The sequence below is a fragment of the Danio aesculapii genome, chromosome 4 (assembly GCF_903798145.1).
Source record: "Danio aesculapii chromosome 4, fDanAes4.1, whole genome shotgun sequence".
Classification (NCBI taxonomy): Eukaryota; Metazoa; Chordata; class Actinopteri; order Cypriniformes; family Danionidae; genus Danio; species Danio aesculapii.
In genome coordinates, this window is record NC_079438.1 from 41,052,539 (window position 1) to 41,059,377 (window position 6,839).

The 6,839-nt window shown below is 33.6% G+C and overlaps 1 protein-coding gene across 3 annotated transcripts in view; it reads left to right on the plus strand.

The window, feature by feature from the left end:
* Positions 1 to 6,839, plus strand: part of bltp3b (bridge-like lipid transfer protein family member 3B) — a 71,675-nt gene that overhangs the window by 52,538 nt on the left and 12,298 nt on the right. The window lies entirely within an intron of this gene.

Below are 6,839 nucleotides of genomic sequence, written 5' to 3' on the forward strand. Positions count from 1 at the left end.
CAAAGGGAGAAATGCCAGCGTGGATCAAGCTCTGGGAGGGGCACTAAAGGAGCGGAGTTAAGTAGGTTTTGTTTTCAATATTCTTGACACATTCAGTGAGAGACGGCAATAACTCACACACCTCTTACCCTAAAAAGATCTAAACTGTGTTTCCTACAAAAATACATAGCAGGTTATGTTTCCAAGCTGTCTTTTTTTTTTTTTTTTTTGCTCGATATTATGAAAACTGCTCCGTTTAAGCCCACGCCATAGTAGTCATACTAATAGCAGTCATATTTCCATCTGTTTCAAGCTACGAAAATTTGTAATTACATATCAACAGAACAAAACAGAGATGTGATCACAATCTGAGCACTTGCGAGTAATTTATATCCCTCATGCCCATGTCAGAGCTACAAATCACTGATGTTTTCGTCCGTTGTTTAGAGATTTAGTCATTATGCTGGGTTAGTGTCTGCTTTTATACCTGGTGTCTGATTAATATTTGCTGGCAGGGAAAATCCATTTGTTCACTTCTGCTATTTATACTTTAATTTGTATTTCAACTTATTTATTTTTTCCACTTAACTGCAAATTAGAATAGAAATGGTATAAAAAGCACACAAACATACTGATAGTTGTAGGTACTGTACATTGTTATTGTCAATGATGCTGATATTTGGCACAAATCCATCAATTTCCCCTTTCTGGCTGTTCTTCATATGAATGAATCATGTAGAAGCACTGTTCATACGTGTCAATTCTTATTACTTTAGAAAATTAAAGTTAAGGTGTCCCAACCTGGTTACTGTCATATTTGGAAAGATGATGGCTATGTTATTTGGGGCCTAGATTTGTGCTATAGTCATTATGGGGAGGTCTGGCCTTAAAATCTTGCCGAGACACTTGAGCATACATTTGAAGTCAAAATTATTAGCCCCCCTGTATATTTTTTCTATAAATTTCTGTGTAACAGAAAGAAGATTTGTTTTCAACACATTTCTAAACATAATAGTTTTAATAACTCATTTCTAATAACTGATTTATTTTATCTTTGCCATGATGACAGTAAATAATATTTGACTAGTTATTTTTCAAGACACTTCTATACAGCTTAAAGTGACCTTTAAAGGCTTAACTAGGTTAATTAGGCAAGTCATTGTATATTGTTCTGGAGGCTAATAATATTAATCTTACAGTTTTTTTTTAATTAAAAATGCTGTCATTCTAGGTAAAATAAATCAAATAAGACTTTCTCCAAAAGAAACAATATTATAGGAAATACTGTGAAAAATTCCTTTCTCTGTTAAACATCATTTGGGGAATACTTGAAAAAGAAGGGCTACAAACTGTGACTTCAACTGTAGATTAGAATTCTATTTGTTTAGGTGGAGAGTGTGGGGTTTATGCTGTCATACTAATCTTCCCAGTAGAAAAGCATGTTAATAGGCTAAAAATAGAAAGCCCGACTGATATTATGTCAACATATAATATCCTGGGACACTTCAATCTGACATCAAAGAACTGGGTGACTTATAGCTTTGCATTGGTTTATGTGTGTGAACATACATCTCTCGGTACATGTAGGTGGCAGTAGTATGCATTGTCAATTCACAAAGGGACATCCAATTTAGTGCTGCACATATACAAAGCATAAACAGTGTTTATGCACAACTTTCACAGTAAATCTTGCTCACCACAATGGGGTTCATTGATGAAAATATGTCTGATAATCCGATAATCCATATTGTTTGCAAATATTTAAGAAATTAGGCAAAATGACAGACTTCTTTGTGTTCCATCTTGACTTGCTTAGTTTCACCACTTCAGTTTTTGTTCTAATGTTCCGATTCATAGCTGAACAGCCAATCATAGCGCTCCCTTCCACTGATGGCCGATGCAGATTGTACGTGCTGAATCGGGCAAATGTGGGCATGCCACATGTGAAGCACACTAAACAAACTAGCCTGACAGAAGCTCACCGATGGCCTGATGCTACCCAACAGCCGTCCTCCCAAACTTAACTTTATAGTGTTCAGTTGTATAGAGTGGTGGATGTTGTTTCTCAGCCAATGTGTTGAAGACTTATTAGCAGTGCTTAAAGGGCAGGTCATATGGGTTTTCAAAGATATCTTATTTGTTGTAACATACCTGTCCTTCAATGTAAAGTGTGTATGATAAATATAGATATCATTCTCCGAAAGAGTTGGCTCTGAATCACCTTAATGAGTTGTTATATATTTAAATCTTTCTATTTGAATATTATGTCACCATTTCAGACACAGAATAGATACACAAAGACCAATTAAAACAGACTTGACTAACTGACCAATCAGAGCAGAGTTGGCTTATTAAAGGGAGGGGTTTTCAGACTTTACTATTTACAGCATTGCATTGATTTAAACCAACCATTTTGAAATCACTGTAAAATTATTCTAATAGTGAGTACATATTCTGAGAAAATCACTATGTTTTCTGATCTTTGATGCATTTAAACCTCTTGCAAGGGACTCCAACACAATATTAGGCCACTTTAAAATACCAGGTGACCTGCTCTTAAATTACATTTTTAATCTTTAATCTGTTATAATTTTAAAGGGACTAAGCCGAAAAGAAAATGAATGAATGAATCTTATAATATTAAGCTTCTTTCATATCAATATCTAATATTTAACAAGAATGTAACCGTGTGCTAAAACACAACATGCATTCAGAGATACATGAAGCTTTCTGAGAAGTTGTGTTTGTGTATACCCTCTTTTAAAGCAATAATTTGTCAGGTTTTGATGCAGTATGGTAGGTTTGTGTGATGCTGTGTGAATTGTAATGAAGCACTTTTCTCGCTCTTTGTTTGCATCTCTTTGTTTTGGTCTGTCTGTTTCTCTCGCTCTCCGGTTTTGTGTTGTCGTTTCTCTTCTGTCACAGACCACTGGGTCCTGCAGTACCAGAACTGCTGGTTCAGGAGACTTCGTACACACATAAACACACACAAACACACTCTCATCTATCTGGGCTGTTTCAGAGCCCTGCCTCTTTCCTCTCCAAGGATTAATCTTCAGGCTTTTCTATGCTCAGTTTCTCTTGACTGATTCTGCTGGCCTCTGTTTTTCAGCCGGTTTCTCTGTATCTTTCTCTCACCTGCTCCCATGGTCTCTATTCCCAGTTATTCTCACTCATTCACTTGCCTCTTGCAGTGTTTTTTGCTGTATTTCTGTATCACTGCTCGGGATCGAAAGTGCTACGTTTGCTTGTTCTATTCACTACTTTTAAAGAATTCATCAAGAAGATCAGAAACAGCAGTGAATGGATGAGTTTTTCTCTTTGTAATGATGGTTAACGTCTTTTGGAACTGCTGTTTGCGAAAAGGATTTTGAAGAAATGTACGTTTACATTTATGGATTTGGCTGGTGCTTTAATCTAAAGTGATTAACACTTGTGTGTTCAGGGTACACATTTTATGAGTTATTGCTTTCCCTGGTATTCTTAATCATAGTCTGAGCTATTTTTCCTCAAAGGTGTTTTTATTGAACAAATTAAATATGAAACATGCAGTACAAATAGCTTTTTTTTTAGGCAACAAACAAACCAAACCTGTCCCACACATACTTTTTGGTTCTATAAAAATATATTAATAATATAAAATTAAAATACAAATAAATAATAATAATATTGTACTTTTATATGTATGAAAGAAAAGAAAACAAAAAGAAAAATATTTTAAAAATGATAAAAAGGAAAGGTTTTACTGTCCTGATGGGTATATCTTCCTTATGTGAAGAAAAATCAAATAAGAAAAAACATATCAGTACAACTTCGTATACTATATTGTATTTTTTCTAAGGTCAAGTGGTGTAGAAGTTCCATTAGCCATTGCTTAAAGCAGGGGTGTCCAAACTTGGTCCTGGAGGGCCGGTGTCCTGCAGATTTTAGCTCCAACTTGCCTCAACACACCTGCAAGGATTGTTCTAGAAAGCCTAGTAAGAGCTTGATTAGCTAGCCCATGTGTATCTGATTGGGGTTGGCACTAAACATTGCAGGACACCGGCCCTCCAGAACAGAGTTTGAACACCCCTGGCTTAAAAGTTGGAGGAAATTTTTCTTTCCATTTGAGCAATATTAACCTTCCAGCCAAAAGTCTCAAGCTATTTTCCTAATGTTTTATGTTTTTTAATTTTAATTTCAAGTTTAGGAATTTAGTAGATTGATTGATTGATTTATTGATTGATTGATTGATTGATTGATTGATTGATTGATTGATTGATTGATTTATTTATTTATTTATTTATTTATTTATTTATTTATTTATTTATTTATTTATTTATTTATTTATTTATTTATTTATTTATTTATTATTTTTTTATTAAATATGTCTAGTTTATTTTAACCTTAACATTTAATATTAACCTTAACCTTTAACCTTATTATTCCTTGAAATAAAATGCTATTATAGAAATGTTCAAATTCAATACAGAAAAAATATTGAAGTTTTTTTTTTAATTTTTTTTTTGTTCAAGTGGGAAACATTATTAAACAGTTTCATTTTAATTGCCTATAATAACTTCACTCACTCACACTCACCTTGAAAGTACAATGATCATTTATGCAGTACTTAAGTATCTGTATATTGTGGATATAGAGATATAAGGCCAAATAATTAAGTTTTAGACCTATTTTCCTTGTTAACCCGTGTACGTAGTTAATGTTAACAAATTAAACCTTATTTTTAGGTGTTGCCATTATATTTGGTTTGAAATAAATAAATAAATAAATATATATATATATATATATATATATATATATATATATATATATATATATATATATATATATATATATATATTGTAAGGCAAGGCAAGTTTATTTATTTAGCACATTTCATACACAATGGTAATTCAAAGTGCGTTACATAAATGAGAATAAAAGACACAAGAAAATTAAAGAAATTAAAAATGATTAAAAAACGATTAAAATCAGTTCAAGTTATAAAAGAATGAAAAAGAAAAGAAAGAGATAATAGCAGGGATTGCCCTGCATTGAATGAACTTTTATAATTTTTCATTTACTTGATCCTAATGATCTGAGTGATCTGTTAGGTTTGTATTCAGTGAGCATATCTGTAATGTATTAAGGTCCTAGGCCATTTAGTGATTTATAGACGAGCAGTAATTTTATACTAATAGATGTAAAAAACTAATAAAAAATATATAAATACATAAATAATTAACAGTTAAAATTAAGTAAAATTCTATCAAAGTAATGAGCTACTGTGAACCATGGTACTATGTTTTTAGACCTATATCATAGCGCTCCTTGAATTACTTTAGAGAGCTGCATATATACCACTGTAATATAATGTATTATCTATGTATATATAGATGTACTTGATTAGTATCATTTGCTACAATCATCTCAACAAAAGTACAATCAGTAATTTTTTGTAAGGTACCTCTCAGTTCCCTGTTCCTGTCTTCACATTTTCTCCCACTCTCATGTCTCTTATTTAACTCTTCTGCTGAATGAGCATCTGCACTATTTTCTCTACTCTGGGCAGAGGAGGTGATGATGCTAATGCAGTCTCAGTTTCAGAGCTTGACGCTTCTCCAAAGAAAGTACATGCGTTCGGAGAAGTATAGGCTCCTCTGGGATGCTGAACTGCACCGCTCCGATATCATTTGATGTCTCCTTTCCGCCCTCTGCCTTAGGAAATTCCAATGAATTTCAATGAGATTTCTATTCATTACCACAGGCATTGTTGCGCTGACATTTTGGATTCAATGCATAATTTAAATGCAGCGTTTCGATGTTTTGGATTTGTCTATTTTTAGACCACTGGCTGTCTCTCGTGTCCTGCTTCTCCGTCTGGTTCCACAGCCTGTGTGTCAGGCCACACACTTCCACTCATTAGTGATCCATTGTTTCCTGCATGACTGTGTACACATTCATGTGTTCTTGTAGCTCCAAGGCTTATTGCGTTGCATGGAAAAATGTGGAGTAGATGATGTTTTCATCTTGTGGACATTCCTCTTGTCTGTGTGTGTTTGGTAATCATATCAATGAGATATTAAGAGCTGTTCATTCTGGAAGGGACAAAGAGACCTGGAATTATTCATTTACAGCGAGAGCTACAGGAAATATTTGACATGAGTTATGTAATTAATGATGTGTATCGACCTAAAAATTTCATCAAGTGCGCCTAGTATGCTTTATCCCTTTATTATGTTATATTACTTATCTTATTAGGATTAGCTCATCCAAAAAATACAATTCTGTTATTAATTACTCACCCTCATGTCATTTCAATTGTTCATCATCGAAACATAAATTAAGATATTTTAGATGATATCCGGGAGCTCTCTCAACCTCCAGTAAAAAGACATTAGTAGTCCAGAAAGGCTCCGAAAACATTCTCAAAGCATTCCATGTGACTTTAGGGGGACAACTGTAGTCATACGAAGCTCCAAGAACGATTTTGTGAACCAAAAAACCCTGTAGTAGAAGAGAAAAAAAGTTCTATATAAAGTTTTTGGCCATACAAAGTTGTTTATAGAGCTTCATATGATTATAATTGAACCACTGAAGTAACATGGAAGGTTTTTGGTACCTTTCTGGATTTTTAAAGTCTTGGGGAAACTTTGTCTATTTGAGAGAGCTCTCAAATTTCATCTAATATATATTAATTTGTGTTTGGAAGATGAATGAAGGTGTTAGGGGATTGGAACGACGTAAGGGTGAGTAAATAATAACAAAATGATAATTGGTCGGTCATATCAGTCTGTGATCTGTGTAATTATTTATGTGTCATTGATTGTACATAATGCCGAGTGAAAACGGTGGTCATTATGTGAGCTGCAGTCTGTAAC